Source organism: Protopterus annectens, chromosome 1.part2, assembly GCF_019279795.1.
Source record: "Protopterus annectens isolate FY-2018-M chromosome 1.part2, PAN1.0, whole genome shotgun sequence".
NCBI lineage: Eukaryota > Metazoa > Chordata > Ceratodontiformes > Protopteridae > Protopterus > Protopterus annectens.
This window is the reverse complement of record NC_056727.1, coordinates 392,232,994-392,260,364: the sequence shown is the minus strand read 5'-3', so window position 1 is coordinate 392,260,364 and position 27,371 is coordinate 392,232,994.

The following is a 27,371-nucleotide window of genomic DNA, read 5'->3' as shown; positions in this document are numbered from 1 at the left end:
AAGGGATGTGAATTTAACATGTGTACCAATACCACTTTGTTTTACAGCACAATAAACCACTCCCATGCCTGATAAAAAGTATATATATATATATTTAGAAAGCTTGTGAGGAAATTATTACTCTATTTTTGTTTTACTTGGATCACTTGTCTGTGTACTTAATAAAGGATTTTCGACTGGAAACAGACTGCCTGCCTTGCTTGGATTACTTTCGAATACTTAGTAATGCTGTAGAATTATATATTTTGGATTATTACTTTTTGTCTTGACGAGTTTACATTCGTACTTCTACTACTGTTGTCTGATCTGATTAATATACAGTGATTAACTAGAAATATATGGACTGAAAATCTTCCACACAGAGAAGTTTCTTACACTGTTTTGTTTTTAGACCCACTACACTTTAGTGGGTTGTTTTGAGACTTCGGGGATACCACAGAGATTACTTGTTTTTTATATTTAAGCGATGCTTACACCTGCTAAGCATAGCTCAGCCCCGGTAACCAGTGATGTCATTCCAGTCTGATAAAATAGCAGGGTAATGACATCTTTAATAAGTGTATTTAATTCCATGTACATAACATGCTTCTATGTGCTGTCATTACAGTTGCAAGGGGTGTGAGTATACTGTATGGACACCTGAGTATATATGGCTAGTACAAAAATCTTTTCTCTTTGTTTATGTTTCATACATGGGTAGTATCCCAGGTTGTATGCAGTCACACTTGCATGTATTGTATCATTATGTTACTAATGTTAACAGTGCTTTCCCAAGTAAGAGTTGATGGCAGATTGTAGTACTGGAACCATACACCCCTGCAATCAAAGCTGGACACTGAGTACTGATTATCATGTTCTTGGTGTGTGAGCTGTATGTTATTAAGTATTTGCTACTGGATATTGATCTGATATGTGGATATTAACTGTCGACTACTATGTGTAGGGCTGCTGTCATGTAGCAATGGCATACCTATCAGTGTCAGATGTCTATCTGTCAAAACATTCATCCTGATGCCCAACCTATTGGCTAGCTGATTTCTGTCTGTCCTCTGTACAGATGTGCAGATGTCAGGTATCCATCTTGGCTGCTTACAGGCAATCTATGCTTGACTGACACTGAAATGTCTGCCCAGCTTTGGTTTGAGTGCCACAGCTAGGAATCCCCAGCCTGTATGTAACACATGCCATGGATCACTCAAGTGGCATCAGTTGATAGATGGCCTGCTGACAAATGTCAGGTGGCATGATACCAGTGCACCCACATCCCCTACTCTTCTCATCTCTCCATGGACATTAGCTTATACACACGTAGGAACACCTGCACCTACGGACCCCAGTACTGACAAATGTGTCAATGTGCATTACTGAGAATAATAGTGTCTGTATGTTTGTAAACTTGTAGTTGATAATTCCCTGAGGGCCTTCTCACCCACTACACCCCCGTTGCCATATTTAGAAATGGCTGCTGCTGTAATTGACATTAAATAAATGTACCTTGTTATATTCTTTGCCCTATGGGCTTCCTGGAGCTTGCAGTACCGGCATAACACTGCTGTACAAATGGGTAGATATGCATGGGTTACCCTCTGAGTCCAGGCAAGTGTGTGTATGTGTGCAACTGTTTATATTTGTATGATACAGCATTGTATTGGCCACATTCTACAAATACAATATACCTTGCCATACATTATAAGGGATAGTGATGTTGCTGACATTAGGAGAGCCATGACAAACCCTCACCCTACTATCCCTGTGGCATGTGCAATAAATGCATATCCCTGTAGTAGCACTGATTAGATAGACAAGGGTGTGTATTGCAGTCCTGGTCAATGTGTGGTTGTGGGTATGTCAGAGCATTAGCATGGGTTTCAGTGAGTAAAATATCCAATGTGGGGTGTGGGTGCTTGGCAAACTGTCTTTACACCATGGTACCCTTAGTACATGTCCCAAGGTCCACTGTATGAGGACCACTGTCACCATCAACCATACAGGTAACTGATTACACTATCCAGCCCAATGATGCATGCGCTGTGTGCAAATTCTCTGTAACAGAACTGACTCACTGACAAGGTGGTTTGCACTGATAAACCCATGTCTCTCAGATGTGTCTATGACTATGTGTTTGTCAATGTGTATATGACAGTATTTCACATTATGTATTGTTCATTAACACCCAGTACATCCCCCATTACCATACTGTACAAGGCGTGGTGATGTTCTTCACTTAACAAGAAACTTGAGACACACCTCATCCTAAAAGCCATGTGGTGTGTGCAATTAAGGCCAAACACATTAGTAGCAATAAGTACCTAGGTAGGGGTTCTACTCTCAGTGTTGCCAAGTAAGTGTGTGTGTGTGTGTGTGTGTGTGTGTGTGTGTGTGTGTGTGTGTGTGTGTGTGTGTGTATGTGAAGCGATCTACTGCAGTTTGCAGAAAATACATGTCCCAGGAGATCATTTGTCTGAGAACGGACTGGCAAAAGCTAACATTTCAAAGGAATCATCTTGTGGAAATTTATTCAATCAAAACTAATAGTAGATGTGTAAATTCCCTCTTCCCCACTATACAGCTGTAGAGCAATACTGGAGTTGGTATATATAGTTGGGTCTGGATGTTGTGGGCACAGCCACCCTCATTGGGGTTATTGTTGTGTGTATCCCCCCACTTAGTCTGCTGTAATACTGTACAGTTTATGTTAACAGGTTAAGTAGTTGTTAATCACACTATGTGTGGGTCTACGCCACCTCACAGCCTCCAAAGTGGAGGGCTGTGTCACCCACAACACCAAACCTATGTTTACCAACTCCAGGATTGCACTACATTGGGGAAGAGGACATATACCCTGCCAGTACCATTGTCAATGACATTAAACTGGCAGACTGATTATTTACTGATGTGATGTTTTGCCTATTTTGTCTTGGTGGAATTACTTAGGCCAAAATGAGTTCACTGCAAAATTAAGTACATCCATGTGTACAGTATTCTCCATGTATTGCATCAACACCAAAGCTTCTGTGTGTGTGTGTTATTCATAAACATTTGGTGGGTGCCACCCAGTACATTTACCATTTTCCACTGTAGAAGAACTGCTGACATCAGCCACCATGCACTCACCTGTATACACCCCTCAGACCTTTCAGCCATGTTGCACATGCCGTAACTGTTATACAGACCTGTTACTTGTGTTCAGCTGTACCCAGGATATGACAAAGTCAATGTGTCACCACAGTGCCATACCTCTTGTAGGAAACAACAGCAGACCACCATCCTGCTAACACATCGACACCTACAACACAAACTGAATACATTATGGAGACCACGATCAGTCAGTGTTAATAACAGCTCTAATGCATCATGACTGGACAGCTACATACCCAGACATGTAAGCATTAAACTTTCCAGCTGAAAACACATCAAAGAGCAAACCAAACACATAATCACACAAAGCAGACAAAAACAAAACACGTGCAACACATATCTCACAAAGCCAGTGTGCCAAACAGTCACAGCCCTTAAGACTAAACAACACACCTGATACACTTGTAATAGGTGACTCTATCATCAGGCACACTGACGTCCCGCTCACCAGGCTGAACAAGGAGAGGGTCATGGTGAGCAGTCTGTCGGGTGCTAGGATCCGCCTACAACACAAGCACTCAGGTCACTCCAGGCAGGTACAAATATGACTCAGTCATTGTCCATGCTGGTGTGAATGACCTGAGACGCACTCTCCTGGACTACATGAAAAGAGACATAAAGGAGCTCTCTGAGCATGTAGCCCAGGCCGGTATGACCTGACCTTGAGTAGCATCCCTCACCAAGAATGATGCCACAATATGAAGACAAGATGATCAATTTCAACAATTGGCTTAAGTACTGGTGTCATTCAAAGGGGATCCAATGCCTGTCAGCTTGGGATGATATGCTCAACAAGCCACGACATGTTAAGCTAGACGACTTGCCAATGACCTGTCACCCTGGGCTTTGGATATTGGCAAAGGCTCTTGCTATAGTGCCTTTTTAGGCAAGGCTCAAAAGACAAACCCACCTCCATAGGTATCACAAGGGATAAGAAACTAAGAGTAATGCTACTCAACGCCAGAAGTCTAAACCTCAAGATGCATGCACTCAAAACTCTCCTTAGCACGGAGAACATCGATATCTGTGCAGTAACAGAAACCTGGTTCAGGGCTCCAGAGAGCACCCCAGCACTACCAGGTTATACCTCATACCATGCTTTTCGGCCCAAAACTTGGACTGAACCACAAAGGAGGAGTATCGATATTCATCAGAGATACCCACACCTCCAGGTTGGTGGCAAAGCACGAAGCATCAGAGACTATCCATGTGCAACTAACAGTGGGTAAAACTGCCTTCCAGTTTATAGCCTGCTACAGACCACCCTCCCAAACCCAGGAACCCCACTCGGCCTTCCTGAGAACACTGGAAAATATGAAGGTCTCCAAACACCATTATATTGGGCGACTTCAACTACCCAAGCATAGACTGGGAGCATTACTCTAGCTCCAACACCTAGCCCAAAGGTTCCTAGAATTTATAAACTCAAATGCTATGGAACAACTTGTTACCACTCCCACAAGAGGGGAAAACATACTGGACCTGATCATCACCAACATGGGGACTCTATGCTCCAGACCAGAAGTGTATCCCTCACTGGTAAGATCAGACCATAAACTAATCTCACTGGATATTCACATCCCAACCCCACCCCCTGCCCAGAAAACCACAGTGAAAAACTATTCTAAAGCAAATTTTACACTCCTCAAAACTGAGGTGGAATCCTTCAAAGCCCCCGCCTGTGGAAAATACAGCCCAGACCACAGAATCCTTTATAAACGCATTCTATGAACACCTTCAGGAATGCATGGATCATGCGATCCCAAATAAAACCAAGACCCAATCCTCCAAAGGCAGACGTCCTGTCTGGTGGACCCCAGCCATAAACAAACTATACAATAGAAGGAGGAAGCTACTAAATGATAAAGCAAAATCCCAAAAGGGAAGGCATCACTGATCAGTATTAGCAAAACTACGGGCACACATAAAATTGTCTAAGGCCAGCTTGAGAAAAATTGCACAGGACACTAAGGATAATCACAAGGCTTTCTTTAGTTATGTTAGGAACCTGGGTGGTAATTCCCAGATATGCTCAGAATTAGTCCAAATGACAAAAATACACCGAACCCACAGACATTGCCAACATCCTAGCTGACAGGTTCAGCGCAAACTTCTCCCCCCCACCAAAGTGCAAATATCTATCCCAGCAGAGTGCTGCCCCTGACATCTCAGATGCTCAGGTAAGAGCCGCCTCTCAAAGCAAAAAAAACACAGCATCAATGGGACCAGATGGTGTCCCGGCGGACTGCCTACATGAACTCAAAGAAGAGCTAATCCCAAACATAAAACTACTGTTCAATCTCAGCCTTACTACAGGATATGTGCCCAAAGAGTGGCGTACAGCAACAGTGGTCCCTCTCCATAAAGGTGGTGCCTCAACGGATCCTGGAAACTATCGCCCATAAGCCTGACTAGCTTGGTCTGCAAAGCTATGGAAAGGATCATCATGGACCTCATAAGTAAAGATATTGGGGACCTACAAACACTGGATCCTACCCAGTTTGGCTTTGTTAAGGGCAGATCCTGCCTCTTAAACCTGGTTGATTTCTTTGAAACAGTCACCAAGGCCATTGACGAGGGGAAGGTGGTCCACACAGCCTACCTGGACCTCACAAAAGCCTTCGATACAATACCCCACTAGGGCATTATAGATAAGCTCACCAGCTTAAATATAAACCCCTATGTCACTAGATGGATTGCAAACTGGCTCAAGGACAGAACCCACATGGTTAGAATTGCTGGAGCCATGTCAGACTTCAAACCAGTTACAAGTGGTGTCCCACAAGGCACAGTCCTGGGACCTCTCTTGTTCGGTATATATTTCTCGGAGGTACAGGCCAACACGGAAGGACTGTGGCTGCCTAAGTTCTGAATGACTGCAAACTGGGTGCCATAATCGACTCTCCAGCCAAAACAAGCATCCTCCAAAAGGGCCTCATAGAAACAGACAACTGGTGCCAGAGTCATGTCCTCAAGCTAAATGCCAAAAGTGTATAGTCATCCCTTTGGCAAAAACAGTGCCCACAAATTACCACATAGGTGGAAATCCATTAAGTACAGAAGAAGTAATTAGGGACCTGGGGACCAAAGTTGATAGCAATCTCTCATTTGACAACCACGGCCAAAGTGGTTAGAAAAACATTTTATATAGCCCACCTAATCATGAAGGGATTCACATCTAGATCAGGGAGGTCATCGTGCCTCTTTACTCATCCCTCATCAGGCCCATAATTGAGTACAATGCCTTTGGGATGTACCTTACCAGACACCTGCAGCAACTGGAAAGACCCCAAAAGTACCTCACCAAGAGGATCAAAGGGCTCAAACAGATGCCATATGCTGCCCGTTAAAGAAACTCCAGCTCTACTCAGTGGCATACTGCCTGTTCAGAGGCGATCTGTGCCTGACGTATAAAGCCATGTCCAACCTGGAATTAATGGACATGCTGCACCTCAGAAAATCAAATCCCATCGAGCTATGCGCTCGAGAGACTTGAACCTCAGCACTGAAATAAATAGGACATGCTTGAGTGACAGATTCATAACCCAGAGGCTCTCTTCACTCTGGAATAAAATCCCAGTCCAGGTTAGGCAGTGTCCCTCATTGACTCTCTTCAAGAGGAATCTTGATGAGTGGATGGGAGATCATAGGTTTACCCCGGGTATCACTTCTGTGTCACTGTTAGATAGAGGCACAGTATACTAACCTCAAAAGGCATAGCAAAATAAATTTAAAATGGGTGGCGAAAGCCAAACACATTCTGGCTAGGCTTATAAATGCCCTAGGGCAGATAGCCTAGTATGAACCTATGAACCTATGAACCTATTACATTGCTAAACCTTAGTACATTCACCCTATGGATCAGAACCATATTAGCATTTCCCTGCATCGATGGTATGGATGACAGGGATGTGGCACAGGTATTATCATATGCACAGGGTGTGTTGTGGGTTTGCCAGAGACCTAGGCTGAGCCGTTTGACTGACATCATCTGTGTGTGTGTGTGTGTGTGTGTGTGTGTGTGTGTGTGTGTGTGTGTGTGTGTGTGTGTTGTGTGTGTGTGTTAGGGGGTTCTTTATCAAGTGGGCTGTGCAGATGTGGTGTGTGTAGATATGGAGGTGCCCGAGCTGTGTTGGTGATATGTGTGTGCATATGTATGCACAAAGTTCTGCCATGTGGCTGGCTTATACAGGGGTTTGTTGGACAGCTGCAGACCGTACATGGCAGGGTGTACAGTTCACCATGTCCGGCCACGGACATGAGAACTGTGCCTGCCAGGGGTTCCACGGGCACTACCAGGTAGAAGCCCAGATATGGTACTCTCCCCTGATGATGACAAATGTTCACTGGATCCATGTCCCTGTTGAGACTGGCCTGGGCCACGTGGACATGGCCTGCTGTGTTGCAGTGTGGACAGAACCCACCTACAGTGCTGGTGCTGGTGCTGCCACTACAGGAGCAGCTGTGACTTATTGCATGTTCAGGTAGACCTCCACCAGTTGGTGTTGCTGACCTACGTCCACATGGCTGTCTCCATACTCCCACCATATGCTTTAACACAGACACCACACAGTCGAGGATTCCCAGCATCTCACCCAACCATCTATCCAGGACCTCTGCAAATTAATGGTGGGCACCTGCAAGATCACAGATGTTGTCAAGTACAGCATAAAGAGTAGTCCTCTGGAGCCTCAGTCTCTGTCTGGTGTAATGTTCCATAAGTGCCTGTGCCTCCATGAAGGCCCAAAACATGCATCTGGTGACACCTGCTGTGGCACTTCTGCCAGGGGCATGATGGCCAGCAGCCCTCCTATGACCACCCCTGCACATCTGCCTGTGTGGTACCTCTCCGGTCATCTGGCTATGGATGCTGTGTACAGACACACTTGCCATAGTCACCACACTGTCCTGTCCCGTCCCATATGACCTGTCCCTCATCTATGGCCACTGGTGATGGAGTATGTATAGGCATTGTGACTGTGTGTGGGATGGGGTGGATAAAAGTGGGATGTCAACCGATGGCACAGCTTTAGTCCCTGACAATCTTGCCTGTGCCTCACCATACCTATCATCATTGTCAGAGTCTGTAGGGACACTAACATCAGTTTGCCTGCAGGAGGGACCCTGACCCACCTCGCCACTTGTGAGGGGAAAACAAAAACATAATTTAAGACCTGTATGTCATTGCTTACCTCTATGTGCACACACACACACACACACACACACACACACACACACACACACACACACACACACATACACACACACTTACAGGTGCGGTGGCACAAAGATATTACATAGACCTCTCATTACCCAACAGTCAACATGCATGACATATGACACTCAACAGCATGCACTGCAGCTACACTCAATGCTTGTTACCAACACTATACATCTCTGTGATGCATGAGTTGTGTTAGTACATGATGCCCCTTCCCCTGGAACACACTGCCCCATGTAAACAGTATTGCTGTGCACCTGTTCAGCACCCTGGCATGTACTGTGCGCCATACCTCATGAGTGTACACATCATTGCTGAATCTGTATATGTGTGGCAGTTATGTTTGCTCTGTTGCTCACAGCCCCTATGTGTTTGTCTGACACATACTTGGGATGATATGAGGAGAGATGTCAACAGTGAATGCCTGACCTCTGATTTGCAGATGTCATCATCACAGTTAATGTATGAGCAATAAAATCCAATTACACTTATAACCTTCAAAGCTTACTGTGGCTATGAGTGGTGTACACACCCTTGTTGACATGCCAGCCTCTTCCGTGATAAGGAATGGGGCCACAATACTGCATATGTTAACATTACACACACCTGATATGTGACATATGACCTGTGCAATCAAATGCAGTATCAAACAAATGTGTTAGTGGTGCAGATGCTAATTGAGATGCATAGAATATGTGGGTTGCATAAGTGCGCACACCCTTAGCTCAATGGTTTGTTGCAGCACCTGTTAAGTGAACTACAGCAGTCACTATTCCTGGAAGGGGTATACTAGCATGGCCCATCTTCACTTGCCATTATTTGGTCACTCCACCCTACAAATGTCCCCCAACTCTGCTGGATTGCAAAGTCAACTCATGTGCACAGCCCTTGGAGGTCACACAGTGCCTTCACTATTGTTGTGGAGTCAGGGTTATGTCTGGCACAATTCATGACCTTGACTCTGTTCAGCTACAGCCATTCTTAGCGAGCTTTGGATGTATGCTTCACTTTACTGTTGTGTTTCAGGATGGCACTCTCCGCATCCTCAGCCTTATTGCAGATGCTTAACAACTATGGGCCACACATGAGTGTCATTTGGCAGTGTTCCAGATTCAGAATGGCATGTCTACCAGCCTAGTTCCTGCTAATGAACAGCAAAACTAAAGGTGTACACTGGCACCAGCAAGGTAAAGATGGGGATGGTGGGCCTAAGGTGTTGCTTATGCACCACATGTATCTATATTAATACTAATGGAGGTTTCAACCTTGGTCTCAGTACACCATTACACATTGCAACACATGCCTTTGAGAGACTTGATGTTATGCATATGCTACCTGTAGAGAACCCTGGATGATGTTTCCTGTGGAACAACTCTTCCATCTGATTGCCCTAACCCATAGGCCACACTTATGCAGATTCCAGCCAATTGTCAACACATGTACTGCACAGGCAGTACTTACTAGACATTCCTGCAAGTCCCTCAGTGTTGCTGCATGTTTCTGGGCAGCCTCCATAACCAGTTTGCAGCATGTGTTGCCATCTGTCTTGGATGGGCATCTGTTTATTTTCTACATTAATGTCCAATACTTCATAGTAACATACATGAGTATGTCTGCACTGTTTGCCACGGTATATGCAATGGTGAGGTAAGGCTACTTATCCCACTCCTGAGTGCTACCTTTTGGACATGGGATCCATTTCATGTTTTGTAAGATGTGTGCAAGCCACAGCTGCCTCTGTTGCAGGTGTGTGGGCAAATGTCATGGAAATACTTCTTGGACAGCAGACCATTACTTGGTGTGACATTGAGGCCCTGTACTTGATGGAAGGTGTGTACTCAAGAAGAGTGAATGCTGTCAGTACCTCAAAACCTGCATCCACAATATGTTATTTGGAGTGTGTGCACACGTATGCTTCCAGTGTTTGCTAAGGTATGTATTCCCCATATTTGTTGTCCTAACACAGGATTCCATATTACACATTCATTGCTCATGTTAGGATCACATTACAGGTTGTACAATGTGTGGAATGTGGTATTGTGATTTGTCATTGTGTAGATCTGTAACAGTTACCATTGTAATAGTGATGTATACACTGTTGTCATCACTGTATAAGGGTAATGTTTCAGACAAGTCCCTACTGTAGGCCATTTGTCCCACCATTATGTTAATTTCTGTCCACATATCTTGCACTGACAGGTTGTTAGGTATACTGCAGGACTCTTACATGCCCGTCAGATATGCCACCATGGTGACCACTGTGATGCAGTACAGTTAACAGCAACAATAAGTGAACATGTACAGGATACATTATGGGTAGGTGTGTTAAATGTTTGCATGGCAAATACCATGGCCATAACATGGCCGGTGTATTGGCAAACCTGAACAAAACAACTCCATACTCACCAGCTACAGGCTGCTGCCCCAGTTGTATACCAGAGGGACCTACATAGTTGTGTGAGAGATGTAATGTCAGTAGCCACATCTGTGGCATTGGTACAGGGTGGGAGCAGCATTTCAGTACATCAACAGTACAAACCCAATATACTAGAGATTATGCACATCTAATCATTACTACACTGCAGCAACAGACTATGTTATCTAACATATACATGAAGATACTTTACAGATGAAGATGGATAAGCAACAGTGGTCTACAAATGTGCCCTGGGGCCTTACCTGCATGCTCCTTGTCCATTGTGTGGTTGGCCCCCAACTCCACAATGCTATGCTCAGGTTCCTGGCTTGGCTGGCGGGCGGGTGCCCCAAGGCTGATGAGGAGCTCCTCAGCATGTGTCAGTGGGGGCTGGATGGCATGATTCCCACCTGTGACTAGCTGGTCCCTCCTAACTGCAGCAGCATGCTGACGGGCATGGCAGATGCGGTTATGCAGGCCGACATCATTTACACTGTGGATGAGCACATTCCACAGGGCGGTCCTCTCCTGCAGGCCATGGGCCCTGCATCCAAAGAGTGTTCCCTGGTGTAGTACAAGGAAATTTATGACAACATCATTCTCCTGTGGTGTATACGCAGGGAGACATTCATGGGACATTGTACATGGAAGACATAAACAGGAAAAAAGGTCAGAGGACCTCATACTGCAAGGATATAATAGTGGTTAATTGACATCCTCCCCCCACCATATCTGCAACAATAATCTAAACACACAAATCAATGTTTACACCAAACCTACTCTTGGGACATATATCCTATTGTTCAACAAATATTGAAATGTGTTTCTATTTATGTGCCATGTTGAAACACTATCATCGGTGGCCTGTTGCTATCAATGTAACCTGCATGCCATTGTAATGGCCACTGTGGTTCCATATATGCATGTGTTCTGTTTGCTATGCAACTGTTCCAAATCTGGTGTTTTGGGTTAATGGGAATATCTATGCATGCTGATATAACTAATCTTGGATTGTGTTGACTATTACTAACCCACATATGTTCTAAAACTACAACACAATAGCATTTTTGGGAAGGCCATTCCCAGCAGACCCACCTCTCCCACCTCATCTGGCTGTGGCACTGGGCCCCAGCACAGCTGGGACCCACCCCGGGACCTCTTCATCCACTGGTCCTGCACTACCTTCAGGTGGAACCACCTCAGGGTATGGGGCTTGTCCCGCCCCCCTGAGCGGGCCCACACAGGATCGTGTCACCTGAAGTCAGGTCCAGGGTCTGGTGCATAGGGAGCTCCAAAGGGAGTTTGGAGATCTGCTACGCCAGCTTGAGGGCCATGTGGTTAATTTAGAGGATCAGCTTGCCCATCCTGGTCAGCCTCCAGCATAGCCACCTTCAGGGCCATGAAGGTGCAGTGGTTCCTGCCCATGGGTGGCTACCTCAGTCCCACTGTTTCCATTTGGCGGCTCATGGGCTTCCAATTTCCAAACACCCAGCCCTGTCCAAGGTGTTTACCCCCCCCACATGTGTCATATACTGCCCCTGTATGATGTCTTGTCTGTCTTCTGACCCAAACTACCTCCCCAAATATACCTACATTCCTTCCCCAACATCTCACTCTCAACTTAACAAAAAAGGGCAATCGGTTCCCAAAAAGAATTTCACACCATACATAACTGTCCATTTTGCACCAGCTCACAACTGCTTAAAAGTGCCTTAATCACTCTGTATCCAACAGCCCTTGTTCTAGCCAGCAAAAAAAATTATCAGCCCTTGCAAGTGCCTAACCCAGGACCTTGCACACCATAGCCACAGCAATTTATCACTAAGCCATCTAAGCTGCAGATATGTGTGATGTTTTCTCAAACATATCATGCAGCACAGCCATTCAACAGTAGGGAAAATGTTTATATCTCTGTCTATCTATCTATATATATATGTGTGTGTGTGTGTGTGTGTGTGTGTGTGTGTGTGTGTGTGTGTGTGTGTGTGTGTGTGTGTGTGTGTGTGTGTGTGTGTGTGTGTGTGTTTGTATATATGTAGACATACATGTCTATATATATATATATATATATATATAGAGAGAGAGAGAGAGAGAGCATTCAGACATCAGATCCACTCTCTGAACCTCCTTCCTCCACAGCTGAACTGTTCTGCCTTGCTACAAAACAGAGTATCACATGTGGAGAAAGTATAACATTGGGTGAGGGGATATATAGGGACAGATCGTAGATATGCCTATTACATACCTATAAAGTTTGTACATGATGCATTTCACATTACCATGACTGTTCTGAAGGTGGTGGGGTCTGAAACTCATGTGTCTATCATAACTTCATTACTTCTACCTTCAGCTATTTGTCAGACTAATATAGATGTTTTGAAGAACAGAACAAACACTATATGATGGCTTAAATCTTGACATTCTGTGCAGATCTGCACAGTTGACAAGTATGGCCCACTGCCCATGGGGCCAGATGCTTTGTCCATAGCAGTTGTTCAGCAGGACATCATTAAAGCAAGTCTTGATGGCACATATAAATCTTTCAACATCATCTATCCCATTATTACAGACCAAGTACTACATTCAATTACATTCTGACATGTTTCACATACCTGTTTTGTTATTGTGCTCCCTTTTGTGTACCAGTTGGGTGTCTTCCTTATTTGTTTTTTTAGTACTATTTTTGATTTTGGTATTATTTTTGTTTTTGCTATTTTTTTTTTATTTCTCTCTCTCTCTCCAATACAGAGCTTGAGCTGGTTTGAATAGGTTGCAGCATGACTTTTGTAGGTGATGCTCATGATCAGATGATGGCCTCTGCAACAATTGGTGTTCCCCACTTGCTAATTGCATGCAGCCAGCTGTGTAGTTCTTCCAATAGCCAATGTCATAGCAACCCACTACTATAAATGACTACATCATGTGGGCGCTGTCCCTTTACCTTTCCTGTATGGAAGACATCCTTCCTGTGTGTGGGCAGCAGTGTTACAGACAGCAGGTAGCAATACCTCTTACAACAGGACTTGCGGACACAGACCAACTACATATTTGTAGAAGTTCCAGACCTAGGGACAGTGTGTCAGTATTGCTGTTTTATGCATTGAATACTGCTAGTTTTACAGGGTTTGTCTGTACATGCTAGTCTTACATGGAATGCAGTTTGTCTGCATAGCTCTCAACTGTGGGCCTATCCACATGATGGCCAGGGGATGGGCTGTTATGTTTTGTCTGTTCCCCACACAGGTCTTGTCCCTGACATATCAGTGCCATTCTCTCCGTTGATTGCTATCAGTACATGGCAACATCCATTTGTGTTTCTGACTTCATATTCCTGCGTAAGAGTATGTTTCAACCAATCCTGTAACACCAGCAACTTTCACAGTGTCGAACAGCAATATTTCAACTATGGCCCTGTGTTTCTGCCTCTGTACTCCACCTATATACCAGGCTTTGTCCAGATGTCATGCAGTAAGAAGTTGATAGGTAATGACCCATCATTATTTAGTGCTGACATTTCTGTTATCATTCCAGTGATGTTGTGGACTCCCACACAAATTGTGGTGTAGGGTCCGTATATATGATGGCTATTTCTGGACAAAACATGTGTGACCCTGTACAGTCCGGAGGTCAGTGTATGGAGAAGACTGTTCTATGCCCTTGTAAGACATTTTATGGGGGAGGGGTATTAAATGTTTTTAACCTAGGCTGTTACAACATGTGAGGGATATCAGTAATAAGAAACATTAAGGTATATGGCTGTACATTTTCATACATTTCTCCATGGGAACAGTGGTGGGCTCAGCTTACCGCCTTAAACACAGTTCTTTTTGTCAGTGTGATAGTGACGTTTTAAGTTAAGCATTGTTATGTAACAGATACATTTACATTGCGACAACTAATACTTTTGCCCCTAGGGGTTAAGTACATAGTGTAATTGGAGGCTGCTGAACCACATCTGCAATTAAGTGTTTGTTGATTCTTATCTTCAAGGCAATTGTGTTTTTTACTGTTGTACTACTTGAAGGCTTTAGCCTAGACAGCAAAGTATGTTATGTTTACAGATTACTGTATCATATATTTTGTTTGAGAGTTGCATTAATCAGTTATTATGTATTTCACACACCTAACTGCTATGAGAAATGGCATAAACAACTGAAATAGTACACAAATAAACATTTCTATGTATGCAAACTTGTGTGTGGTGTCCTGTCATTTGCATTGTGTGTGGGTATATGTTTCATGCAATAATTCTCATTTGTAGGAAAGAATCAGACACTGGCCCATTTGAAAAGGTGGCAACTGTAGGAATAATGGCTGTTTGATATGGTGTGCACCCTCTATATATACTCTTTAGATATATATATATATATATATATATATATATATATATATATATATATATATGGGTCTACCTGAGATGGTCGACAAGCCATTTGATCGACACTCATTTGGTCGACAATTCATTTGGTTGACAGGCAGATTCGCCCCCCTCCCCAATGTTGTGCGACCCTGGAGTTGATATATATAGTTAGGGGGGTGTGGAGGGCACAGCCCCCCACATTGGGGATGTTGGGGGTGAAGCCCCCCACATAAAACTGCATGTCGACCAAATGAACTGTCGACCAAATGAGTGTCGATCAAATGGCTTGTTGACCATCTCAGGTAGACCCATATATATATATATATATATTGATAAGTATTTATATAGTTATATGTATAGGTATGTGTGTGTGTATATATATATATATATATATATATATATATGTATATATATATATATATATATATATATATATATATATATATATATATATATATATATATATATATGGGTCTACCTGATAACACCGACAATGAAATAACCGACACAAAAAAACAACAAAAAAAAAGAAAGTTCAAAATCACGAAACTTCACATGCCCGACAAACCAAAATTCCAACAATCAACAAAACAAATACCTTTCCCGAAAAACACACACACAACACAAGCACACCAAAAGCCTTACAAACCTACACTAAACCTTACATTCACAACTATCTATGCACTAACCTTAACCCAAACCCTAACCCTAAGGTCCGTCACTATCGCACATTTACCTTACCCGCACCCTAACCCTAACTCACTTAATCTGCCCCTAACCCTTAACTCTGTCACTATTGCACACTTACCTTACCTGCACCCTAACCCTAACTCACTTAATCTGCCCCCAAACCTCAAGTCAGTCACTATCGCACACTTACCTGACTCGCACCCTACCCTAACATCCGGCACTATCACACACTTACCTTACCCACACCCTGACCATAACGTCCGTCCCTATTGCACACTTACCTTAACTTTTTTGTGTTCTCAGCGTCAGAATTCTCAACTGTCGGTCTTCTCTGTTGTCGATCTTCCCGTGTCGGTGTTCTCATCGTCGGCGTTGTGCATATATGTATGTGTGTGTATATATATTATTGAAATGTTTAGTGCTTCCACATTGTACATTCCTTTTGGTAGACTGACTGTTCTGCATGAAATGTTAGAGAAATCATGCTGGCATCTTACAGCTGTGATGTTGTACTGTTAACTTGGTGTGGCCATGTTGTGCAGGGTCCTGGGTTCAAGACTTATAAGGACTGGTTATTGTGTTGCAAGGCAGATCAATTCAGCTATGGAAGAAGGGATAATGACAATAATTACAAGAGATCCCTATTTTAGGAACCTTCACCCCCATTAACAGTGCCTTTGGTCAGATGTTTTGCAGTGAGAGGTTCAGAGTGTGAATGCAATGTGCAAATGCAATGCACATATATATATATATATATATATAGAGAGAGAGAGACATGTATACATGTAGACATCTATGTCTACATATATATATATATATATATATATATATATATATATATATATATATATATACACACACACACACACACACACACACACACACACATACATCTAGATATATAAATACATTTTCCCTACTTCTGAATGAATATGCTGCATGATATGTTTCAGAAAACAGCAAACTTACGTGCAGCTCAAATGGCTTAGTGGTAAATTGCTGTGGCTATGGTGTGCAGTCTCCTGGGTTCAAGACTTGCAAGGGCTGGTTACTTTGCTGCTGAGCAGAACAAGGGATGTTAGATACGAAGTGATTAAGGCACTTTTAAGCAGTTGTAAGTGGGTTTGCCTGGCACTAAGCAGTGCTAACTTCCAGTCAAATAAGCTTAAAGACAGTTAGCCTGAAAGTGCCAAATCTGTGTAGGCATTGCTTTGTGCCACAGAAACAGGCCTAATCCTGCTTACTACTGCTTAAAAGTGCTTACTCATGCATACCCTCGCGCTAATTTCTTTAAAAGAAAAGAAAAAAGGGGTGATAGGAAAGTGGTGAAAAAGGGTGCACGCAGAGGGAAAGACAATAGAGAAAGTAGCTAGGGTTGTGCAGGGCAGGTGTAGGTAAGTTCCATAGCTGTACATTTCTTCTACTGCAGTATATAGAATTTGGAGGTAGATTTGGATACTTAACCCCCTAAGAGAGGGGTGAGGACAACAATAATATGTTGTGAAGCCAATTAGACCAGATTATGTGTCCAGTGGACACGTGTGCGAAATGGACAGCTATGTATGGGGTGAAATTTTTTGGGGGGGTCATATTGCCCTTTTTTAAGGTGAGAGTGGGATGTTGGGGAAGGATAGTAGGTATATTTGGGAAGGTAGGTTGGTTAGGAAGACAGACAAGACAGGCAAGACAGCATACAGGGATGGTATATAACACATGTGGAGGGTAAACACCTTGGATGGGGAGGGGTGTTTGGAAATCAGAAACCTATGAGCCCCCAAATGGAGACAGTGGGACTGAGGTCCCCACCCATGAACAGTCACCACTCCACCTTCCTAGCCCAGAAGGTGGCTGTGCTAGGGGCTGTGCAGGAGGGGCAGGCTGATCCTTTAAATGTGTCATGCAGCCCTCAAGCTGGCATAGCAGATCTCCAAACTCCCTTTGGAGGTCACTACACACCAATCCCCAGACCTGACTTTGGGTGACAGGATCCTGGCTACACCCACTCCCAGGGTGGGACGAGCCCCATCCTTTGAGGTGGTTCCATCCACAGGTGGTGCAGGACCAGTGGACAAGGAGGTCATGGGGTGGGTCCCAGATGTGGTGGGGCCCGGTGCCATGGCCAGATGAAGGTGGGAGAGGTGGGTCCGCTGGGACCAACCTTCTCAAATGTGTGTGGTGTTGCAGTTTTAAAAAATATGTCAGTTAGTAATAGTCAACACATTCCAGGATTAGTTATAACAGCATGCATAGATATTCCCATTAACCCAAAACACCAGATTTGGAACAGTTGCATAGCAAACAGAACACATGCATGTATGGAACCACAGTGGCCATTACAATGGCATGCAGGTTACAATGATAGCGACAGGCTACCAATGATAGTATCTTAACATGGAACATTAATAGAAACACATTTCAATATTTATTGAACAATAGCGCATATGTCCCAACAGTAGGCTTGGTGTAAACATACCCATTGATTTGTGTATTTAGATTATTGTTGCAGATATGGTGGGGAGGGAGAGAGAGATGTCAAGTAACAACTTATATATCTTTGTAGTACTCACAACTTTAATGATTATTGCTCTAATCATTAATGTACAGGTATTATTACAATACCATATGACCTTGGTTTGGGCAGTTGTATGTTTGTACACAGTATATACTTCAACTGTGTTATAGCTAAATTCTACATCTCTTACTTGGTATTCCTGTGGGGGGAATGTTTGTTAACACTACCTGACTGTTTCTACACATATTCCCAGATTATGAGTTAATATTATGCACATACCTCTCAATCTCTTAATGCACACACTCTGGACAAAGTTTGACAACATGGGGGGTACAGATAGGGACATGTTTTGAATATTGCTCTCATAAACTTGGAGAGTTGCTAGAGTGACAGGATTTGTTTTAATATACATTTTCTGAAGGTTTTTAGGTCTGAAAATTAAATGTATGTCATTATTTAGTGACTACAATTCTGAGATCATCCCACTCATTTGCCAGAGGGACAGAGGAGCAGGCAGAAAATATGAGCCAATTATCTGGATATTCTGAAAAAATCTGTACAGTTGAGAGGTACGATTATGCATACAGCTTACTACCACTCCCAGGATTCAAACCATGGCTGTGTCTGCTAAAAACACAACAATTTAAGTTTCAGCAGTGTGTGTTATTTGGATATTGCTGTCTATTCATTAGGTGCTTTCTATCTAAGTCTCTCTTGGTTGTACAATCTGACCTTGTAATTACAACAGTCTTATACAGACATTCCTAGACATATTTTTATGTAGCACAGTGTGAGAAACAGTGATTGACACAACAGTACTATTCTGATATCAGATGTTACTGAATGCTATATGTCAGGCCATACAATACCAGAGTAAGCACTACCAGTCCAGGATTTAAATCTTTTTTGGCAGGCACAGTTTTCTTATCTGACAGGCCTGTGGAGGGAATGTTTGTTAATACTACCTGACTGTTCATAGGTTCATAGGTTCATAGGTAGATACTAGGCTATCTGCCCTAGGTCATTTACAAGCCTAGCCAGAGTGTGTTTGGCTTTCGCTACCCTTTTAGATTAGATGACTGTGCCCCAGTATAGTAGGTCACAGAAGATAGCCCATTTAAGGTTAGTTTAAAGTGTCCCTGTCTAGCAGTGCCACAGAGGAGATCCCAGGGGTAAATCTACGGTCTCCCATCCAATCGTCAAGATTCTTCTTGAAGAGGGTCATTGAGGGGCTCTGCCTAACATGGATTGGGATTTTGTTCCAGAGTGAGGGGAGCCTTTGGGATATGTATCTGTCTCTCCAGCATGTTCTATTTATTTCTGTGCTGAGGTTTAAGTCACTGGAGCATGTAGCTCTAAGGGATTTGGATTTCCTGAGGTGGAGCATGTCCATTAATTCTGGGTTGGACATGGCTTTATACGTCAGGCACAGATCGCCTCTGAGTAGGCAGTAAGCAACTGAGTAGACCTGGAGTTTCTTTAGTCTAACTGCATAGGGCATCTTCTTGAGTCCCTTAATCCTCTTGGTGAGGTATTTTTGGGGTCTTTCTAGTTGTTGCAGGTGTCGGGTAAGGTACATCCCAAATGAGGCAATTTATTCAATTATGGGCCTGATGAGTGATGGGTAGAGGGGCACAATGACCTCTCTTGATCTAGATGTGAAAACTTTCATGATAAGGTGGGCTATATAGAAGGTCCTTCTAACCACTTTGGCAATGTGATTGTCAAAGGAAAGATTACTATCTACTTGGGTCCCCAGATCCCTAATTACTTCTTCCGTACTTAATGGATTACCACCTATGTGGTAATTTGCGGGCACTTTGTTTTTCCCAAAGGGGATGACTATGCACTTTTTGACATTTAGCTTCAGGCCATGGCTCTGGCACCAGTTATCCGTCTCTGTGAGACCATTTTGGAGGATGCTTGTGTCAGTCGATGAGTTGATTATGGCCCCCAGTTTGCAGTCGTCTGCGAATTTGGTCAGCCAAAGTCCTCCTGTGTTAGCCTGTACCTAAGAGAAATATATACCGAACAAGAGAGGTTCCAGGACTGAACCTTGTGGGATGCCACTTGTAACTGGTTTAGAGTCTGACATGGCACCTGCAATTCTGACCATGTGGATTCTATCCCTAAGCCAGTTTGCAACCCATCTTGTGACATAGGGGTTGATATTTAAGCTGGTGAGCTTGTTTATGATGCCCGAGTGGGGTATTGTGTCGAAGGCTTTTCCAAGGTCAAGGTAGGCTGTGTGGACTACCTTCCCTTCATCTATGGCCTTGGTGACTGTTTCAAAGAAGTTGACCAGGTTTAAGAGGCAAAATCTGCCCTTAACAAAGCCGAATTGGGTAGGATCCAGTATTTGGAGGTTCCCAATGTCTTTGTTTATGAGGTCCATGATGATACGCTCCATAGCTTTGCAGACCAGACTAGTCAGGCTTATAGGGTGATAGATACTGGGGTCAATTGTGGCACCACTTTTATGGAGTGGGACCACTGTTGCTGTACGCCATTCTTTGGGTACATATCCTATTGTAAGGCTGAGACTGAACAGTGATTTTAAGTGAGGGTTCAGTTCTTCTTGGAGCTCATGTAAAACACAGCCCGGGACACCGTCTGGTCCCATAGATGCTGTGTTATTTGCTTTGGAGAGGGCAGCTCTCACCTGTGCATCTGTGATGTCAAGGGGGCTACACTTTGTTGGGATAGTCATTTGCACATTTGGGGGGGAAGTAGGGAGAAGTTTGCACTGAACCTGTCTGCCAGGATGTTGGCAATGTCTGTGGGTTCACTGTATTTTTTGTCATTTTGCACTAACTCAGAGCATATCTGGGAATTTCCACCCAAGTTTCTGACATAACTAAAGAAGGCCTTATGATTATCTTGTGCAATTTTTCTTTTGAAGCTAGCCTTGGATGCTTTTATGAGGGATCGTAGTTTCTTGCTAGTACTGATCAGAGTTGCCTTCCCTTTTTGGGATTTTGCTCTATCCTGTAGTAATTTCCTCCTTCTGTTGTATAGCCTATTTATGGCTGGGGTCCACCAGACAGGTCTCCTGCCTTTGGAGGAGTGTGTCTTGGTTTTGTTTGGGATAGCATGATCTATGCATTCCTGTAAGTATCCATAGAATGCATTTGTAAGGGATTCTGCGGTTTGGGTCGTAATTCCCACTAGCCCGGGGGCTTTGTAGGATTCCATCTCAGTTCTGAGAAGTACGAAGTTTGCTTTCGAGAAGTTTTTGACAGTGGTTTCCTTTGCTGGGGGTGTGAACAGGATATGGACATCCATAGTGATTAATTTATGGTCAGATCTTACTAAGAAGGGTATACCTCAGGTATAGAACATAGAGTACCCATGTTGGTGATAATCAGGTCCAATATGTTTTCCCCTCTTGTGGGAGTGGTGACCTGTTGTTCCATAGAATTTATAAATTCTAGGAACCGTTGGGCGAGGGTGTTGGGGCTTGAGTAGTGCCCCCAGTCTATGTTTGGGTAGTTGAATTCACCCAATATAATGGTGTTTGGAGAGACCTTCATATTCTCCAGTGTCTTCAGGAAAGCCGAGTGGGGTTCCTGAGTTTGGGAGGGTGGTCTGTAGCAGGCTACAAACTGGAAGGCAGTTTTACCCACTGTTAGTTGCACATGGATGGTTTCAGATGGTTCTTGCAGTACCACTAACCTGGAGGTATGGATATCTTTGATGAATATGGATACTCCTCCTCCTCTTGTGGTTTGGTCCGTGTTTTGCGGCCGAAAAGCATGGTATGAGGTATAACCTGGTAGTGCTGGGGTGCTATTCACAGATTCCACATTAATATTATAACCATACCTCTCAGTCTCTTAATGCACACACTCTGGGCAAAGCTTGACAACACAGGTGTACAAATAGGGACATATTTTGAATATTAATCTCATAAACTTGGAGAGTTGCTAGAGGGACAGGATTTGTTTTAATATACATTTTCTGAAGGTTTTGTGGTCTGAAAATCAAATGTATGTCATTATTTAGTGACTACATTTCTGAGTCATCTCACTGATTTGCCAGGGGGGACAGGGGAACAGGCAGAAAATATGAGCTAGTTATTTAGACATTCTGAAAAAATGTGTACAATTGAGAGGTATAATTATGCATACAGCTAATGACCACTCCCAGGATTCAAACCATGGCTGGGTCTGCTAAAAATGCAATGCTTTAAGTTTCATTGAAGTGTGCTATTTGGATATTGCTGTCTGTCTCTTCAGTGTTTTCTGTCTAAGTCTCTCTTGGTTGTACAATCTGATCTTGTACTTGCAGCAGTCTTATACATACATTTTTTTATATAGCACAGTGTGGGTAACAGTGGTGAACACAGCATTACTATTCAGAAAATGCAAGAATAAATGCCATACAATACCAGAGTAAACACAACCAGTCCAGGATTTAGAGCTTTATTGCCAGGCAGTAGCAGTTTTATTTAAATATGACCTATATGGGACTATTACTGTCATATTGTCTGGTTTATTCAGTATAACCCATACACAGTTTTTATACTGCCAGGTGATGTTCTACTACTTTATATTTATTTGTTATGACTACTACAAGCAGAATTGTTACTCATCAGCCTTGCGATGCAGCCTTTGCCACCTACTAGCATAGGCGTCCTGATTCACAGCCTGCTCAGCTTCAGCTATAAGGGAAATAGAGAAATATTTAGGCATACCTATCCATCATATACACAAATTGGACATTAGTAAACAGTTATTAGTATGAGTACTTACACACTGTTGGGACATCACCCCTCTGCCATGCTTCTTGGACCCACTCATCCAAGAGCTCCATCTTTCTCCGCTTCAAGTTGGCATAGTGGTGCTGGACCTGCTCACCAGTCTGAGGGATACCAGTGGCACTGGTGAGATCATGAGCGAGACAGTCCCAGGCTTCCTCTTTATATTGGGAGCCTTGGTACTGGCCCTGCAGCAGTCCTTCATCATTGTTATGTACCAGGAGTCCTACCATGACCTTGGACTCCTGTATGCCCCAGCACTGTGCATGGAACACATGCCCTAACCAACTCCTTCCATACTGCATACAGTGGGAAGCTGCAACCAGTTATGAGCTGTATTCCCACCTGTGGGGTTTAAATATGGCCAATTTCCCACCCTTTGCCATGAATGGATGGTTTTGAATATGCTGAACTAAGCTAAGCTATGGGCAAACCTTCTTAGCTAAGGTTGGCAGTGCTTAAAGGGACAGGTTCAGCATTGCTTACCAATGGGCAAATCCACTTAGCTGGGCTACTCATTGCTTAGCAGTCATATTTACACAATGTTTACACCTGGTAAGCAGAGCTGTGCAATGCTTAGCATTGCTTATTTTTCATTTTATAGACTATCTGCTGTATGGCATTGATTCATCATTCATTACATATGATAAATTTGTTTACTGTCCCTGACATCCCCCAATGTGCTTTCATTACATTTATTCATGTGTGACTATACTGTATGTGGCACTTGTTTTTATATGGGGGTTTCACAACTTTATTAAACTGACACCTCAAATCTGGACCTAATGCAGTACTCTAGTTAACAAATATATGTTATTTAGTAGCTAATAATAAGACAAAATGTTTATGTGCTGCTTACACATGTAAAATGCAAATTGGTTGCAGAAGGGATCGAACCAGGAATGGCTGTTTGCAAAGCATACACTCTAACCACTACACTATTGCAGTACTGCTTATGCTAGATGTCTCTTGCTATTTAACTTCTTGTGCTGTTTAAGCCGGAGTAAGCATAGCTGAGCAATGGGCACACCCGCACAGCTACGCTTAAACTTTATTGCATGTTTAAAAACATTATTTGTTGTGTTTTTTTATTTGTACCCTTCAGAATATCCCTTCTAATGCTGAACCTGTTATTTTATCAACTTTCTGCTTTGTGGGACAAGTGTCCCTTTTGGCTTTGTCCAGATTCCTTACTCTGATAGGTTGAGAGGTGTGCGCTACAGGTTGGGAGGTGTGCGCTATGTGCTTATGCTACCTGTGTTATTCTAACAACGTTTGTCTTGGTAAGGATGATTGTCCCTTATGGCTTTGACCAGATTTGTTATCCTGATGGGTTGGGGTTGTTATGACCTTTCTCACTCATTTTAAATGAATCCTGGAGTGCAGGGGGCATGTGTATTGTGAGAGCTCTGCTCTTAGACACCCTCCCTGCACTCATACATGGAACCGTGTCCGTTTTAGAGCATGGCAGCATGCCTTCATAAATATGCATGGCGAGCTGCTGTGCTCAACAGCAATGGTCCCGGCCATGCAGGAATAACTTATTCCTGCACGGCTGCTTGCTGAATCCCAGGTAATTTTGATGTTATCAAAATCTATGTATTTACTCAAGTATAATCTAGCATATTCAATACCAACACCCTGATTAATGGATGTATAAAGGGAAACCGTATCTATACTTATAAACATCTTTTCAGTACCCCCCAAAAATTTACTTTTTTAATAAATCTAAAAAAATTCTAAGAATCTTGCAAATAGCAGTTAGAACAATGTGTTATATGATTTAATAGTGCATGCAAATAGACAGCAACCCATTCAGTTTTGCTGTTATGTGCTGCCAATATAGACCTAAATGCTGGATCACTTTTATTTTTTATGAATTTTAGGGATTCCAAAGATCTTTCCTATTTTTGGATGCTCATTCTTTAAAAAAAAAAATCATAGATCGGAAAACTAATATATCCCTGACTTAAAACATCCAGTAAAAATGATCAACTTTTTGAATTGCTCTATCATAAAATATTTATTTATTTTATTTTATTTTATGTTACATTTGTTGACCTGGTATGTCGGACTTAACTGAAGAGCCCTTTTTCAGTGGAGGCCCGGGGAGAAAAGCTCCATAAATTTGTACATTTAACATATGACAAAAGCAATTTAAAACAAGTAATAATACATAATTTAAAGAATACACAAACTTGATTTTAGTACTATAACATTATGGAAAATAAATATTTTAACTTAGGAGAAAAACTTAATGCATTAGAGCTCGTATTGGAAATTGTAAATTAGGCAGTGTATGTACAACTGAGTGTTACTCAAAGATGTAAACAGATTAGATTAAGAAAACAGTAGAGGGGTTTGTTAAGGAAAGGATAGAGTGTGATTGTGTCTAGCCGGAGGAAGATTGTAGATTAGGTGGGGAGAATTATTCAGGGAGGTGAGTACAGTGGCAAGACCAGTGACGTTTAAGATACTCTTTGGTGGCTGTCCTAAATTGTCTGGGATGTGTGAGGGCCCTTATTTTAAGTGGGAATTTATTCCAAGGAATGAAGGAATGGTAGCTGTATATATTACATTCAGATTTGGGCTTGGGTTTATGGATGTGTAATATGTCTTGGTCAGAGCTCCAGAGAGGTCTAGTAAGAGAATAGTGGGAGATGAGGGAGGATAGGGCTGGACAGAAAGAAGGCTGGAATAAGATAGATTGGATGATCTCTTGCTGGGAGAGGAGAAGTAGATGGAGTAGTTCAAGCCAATTTGGATGTTTTAGTAAGAGGCAGTGATGGGATTTGTAGGTCTGTTGGGCAGCAAATCTAGCTATCTTGTTGTATGTAGACTCTTGTTTTGTCAGTAGAGAAGAGTTAAGAATAGTGAAAATTTGGGAGCTATACAATAGGCTGGATAGGTGATAAGGGTCTATATTAGAACATTGAAATTTCACATTTTTGAATGTTTTAACATCGACCCCTATTCAGCAAACGCTGACAACATCGAACATTCAGAACAGCAAATTTTTTCCTAGGGAAAAAATTTGCTGTTCTGAAACACATACACACAACACAAGCACACCAAACAAACAGCAATCCACACACATACACCCAAATCTTACAGCTAACCCTACACTAAACTGTACAAACACCACTAACTATCCGCTTACCTTAACCCAAACCCTAACCCTAAGGTCCATCACTATCGTACACTCACCTCACCCATGCCCTATCCCTGACTCACCTAAACTGCCCTAACCCTCACTTCCACACAATCACACACATACCTAATCCACACCCTAACCCTAACTCACCTAACCCATGCCAAATCGCACACTTACCCGAACCCGACCCGTAAATTTCCACCACAGCGCTGAAAATAGCGAAACAACAGAAACAGACAACCAAATTCTTTCCCTAGGAAAAAATTTGGTTATCTGTCGTTTTGCTATTTTCAGCATTTGCTGAATAGGGGTTGATATTAGAACATTCGAAATTATGAAATTTCAATGTTCTAATATAGACCCGGTGATAAGCATGGGAGAGAGTAATCATAGTTTCAGTGGTGAGAAACTTTTTGTTTCTGTACAGGAAACCCTATTGTCTGGTGGGTATTCTGATACAATTATTTACATGCAAGTCAAATTTGAGGTGGTCATCGATGTTAACACTGAGGAGTTTTGTGCTGGATTCCACTTTGATGGGGGTATTATTGAGTGACATTATGAAGAAGGTGGATTTGATGTGGTGACATTTTTGGGGAGAAAGAGTAGCAATTTATTTTTTTTGGAGGAGGTTAAAGATAAGCTGATAATTAGAGAGTCAGGTTTCAACTGAGTTAAAAGATGTCTGAGTAGTTGATAGGAGTTCAGAGGGAGAGTTGGCAGTGGTGATAACTGTAGAGTCATCGGCATACTGAACTAGGGAAGGTAGAGGGCAAAAAGTATATAGTAGGTTTGTAAAGATAATGAAAAGTAGTGGCCCAAGAAAAGATCCTTGGGGAACATACATTTTTAGTGGGAGTGGAGAGGATAGTGCAGAGTGCCATCTCACTGATTGCAGCCTGTCAGTGAGGTAGCTTGAGAACCATGCAACAGTTTCAGGGGAAAAGTTAAGGTTAGATAGTTTATCCAGCAGGAGGGAGTGAGTGATGATGTCAAAAGCCTTTGGGAGGTCCAAGAATAGGCAAGAGATACATTTGTGGTCATCTCTAGCTAGAGAAATTGTGTTGAGAAAGGATAGTAGGGCTGTAGTTGTGCTGTGTTTAGGTCAGAAGCCATGGTGA